Here is a 2,482-nt window from a genome sequence, read left to right as displayed (position 1 = left end):
AGGCCCTGACTAGTCATCACTAAGGCCCTGACACTGTTTGTAAGTAAGGCCCGGAAGCTGTCCCTAATGCAGGCCCTGTTGCCGGCAATAACTAAAGGCCTAACACTATCCTGAGCTAATATACTGACCCCTCTCGAACCAAGGTCCTGACACTATCCCTAAGTCAGCCCTGATGCTGGCCCTACATAAAGCCCTGAGGCTGTCCCTAACACAGGCCCTGAAGCTATCCCTAACTGAGGCCTTGACACTCCACCTAACTCAGGCCCTGATCATGTCTTTAACTAAGACTGTAATGCTGATCCTACAGAGGCCCTGATGCTGCTCCTGAGTCATGCCCTGACAGTGTCCCCAGCTAAGGGCCTGATGCTAGGCCTCACTTGGGCCCTGTTGCCCTCCTTACGTCAGGCTCTGACACTGTCCCTACCTGAAACCCTGACACTGGTTCTAAACAAGGCCCCGATACTCTCAGTAAGTAAGGTGTTGACAGTATACCTGGGTCATTTCCTGACAGTATACCTATATCATAATATAACTCTTTCTTTAGCTAATGTCGAGCCTCTTATGGCAACTAAAGCCCTGATGCTGTGCTTACCTCATGCCCTGAATTTAGCCCCAAGGCCGTGATACTGTCCCTAACTAAGGCCTAGATGCTGGTCCAAAATCAGGGCATGATACTGTCCCTAACAAAGTCCCTAGCACTTTGTCTGTCTCAGGCCCTGACAGTGTACCTAACAGAAGGCCGTGACGCAAGTCCTAACCAAGACCCTGACACTGTCCCTAACAAAGGCTCTGATGATAGTCCTAATCAAGGCCCTGACACTGTCCCTAAGTAGGCCCTGAGACTACGGCTAACTCAGGCCCTGACACGATAACTAACGAAGGCTCTGATGCTCATCCTACCTAAGGCCCTGACACTGTCCTAACTTACGCCCTGACACTATACCTAACACAGACCCTGACACTGTTCCTAAGAGAGGCACTGATTCCACTCCTAACTCAGGCCCTGACACTGTCCCTAACTCAGGCCCTGACACTACTACAAGCTCAGGCCCTGACACGATACCTAACGAAGGCTCTGATGCTAATCCTAACTAAGGCTGTGAGAGTGACCCTGACTAAGGCCTTGACACTATTCCTAACTAAGGCCCTGAAGCTACACTTAACTCAGGCCCTGACACTGTCCCTAAATAAGGTCCTGATGCTACACCTACAACAGGCCCTGACACTGTTCCTAACAGAGGCACTGATGCTAGTCCTAACTCAGGCCCTGACAGTGTCCGTAACAAAGGCCCTGCTGCTGTCAATATCTAAAGTTCTGACAGTATCCTGAGCATATATCCTGTCCTATCTCTTACTAAGGTCCTGAAACTGTCCCTAAGTGAGCCTTGACGCTGTCCCTAAATGAGACCCTGAGCCTGTCCCTAAGTGAGGTCCTGAGAATGTCTTTAACCAAGACCCTGATGCTGATACTATAGAGGCCCTCATGCTCCTCCTAGGCCTTGCCCTGACACTGTCCCTACCGAAGGCTGTGACGCTGGTCCTAAAGAAGGCCCAGGTGCTCTCAGTAACTAAGGCCTTCAAACTGTCCCTTGGTACATTCCTGATTTTATCCCTAGCCCGTAACCTGACTCAGTTCGTAGTTAATATCCTGCCTCTTACCCTACCTGAAGCCCTAATGCTGTCCCCAACTAAGTCCCTGACTAGTCATCCGTAAGGCCCTGACACTGTTTGTAAGTAAGGCCCGGAAGCCTTCTCTAATGCAGGCCCTGCTGCCGGCAATAACTAAAGGCCTGACACTATCCTGAGCTAATATACTGACCCATCTCGAACCAAGGTCCTGACACTATGCCTAAGTCAACCCTGATGCTGGCCCTAAATAAAGCCCTGAGGCTGTCCCTAACACAGGCCCTGAAGCTATCCCTAACTGAGGCCTTGACACTCCGTCTAACTCAGGCCCTGACCAAGTGTTTAACTAAGACCGTAATTGTGATCCTATAGAGGCCCTGATGCTGCTCCTGAGTCATGACCTGACAGTGTCCCCAGCTAAGGGCCTGATGCTAGGCCTCACTCAGGCCTTGTCGCTCTCCCTACGTCAGGCTCTGATGCTGTCCCTACCTGAAGCCCTGACACTGGTTCTAAACAAGGCCTTGATACTCTCAGTAAGTAAGGTGTTGACACTATACCTGGGTCATTTCCTTACACTATACCTAGATCATAATTTAACCCTGTCTTTAGGTAAAATCAGGCCTGTTATGGCAAGTAAAGCACTGATGCTGTGCCTAACTCAGGCCCTGAATTTAGCCCTAAGGCTGTGACACTGTTCCTAACTAAGGCCCTGAATAGTCCTGTTAAGGCCCTGACACTGTCTGTAAGTAAGGCCCGGAAGCTGTCCCTAATGTAGGCCCTGCTGACAGTAATAACTAAAGGCCTGACACTATACTGAGCTAATATACTGACCCACGTCTAACCAAGGTCCTGACAC

Source organism: Mesoplodon mirus (genome assembly GCF_964341445.2).
Source record: "Mesoplodon mirus genome assembly, chromosome: 13".
Classification (NCBI taxonomy): domain Eukaryota; kingdom Metazoa; phylum Chordata; class Mammalia; order Artiodactyla; family Ziphiidae; genus Mesoplodon; species Mesoplodon mirus.
This window is presented reverse-complemented; position numbering follows the sequence as displayed.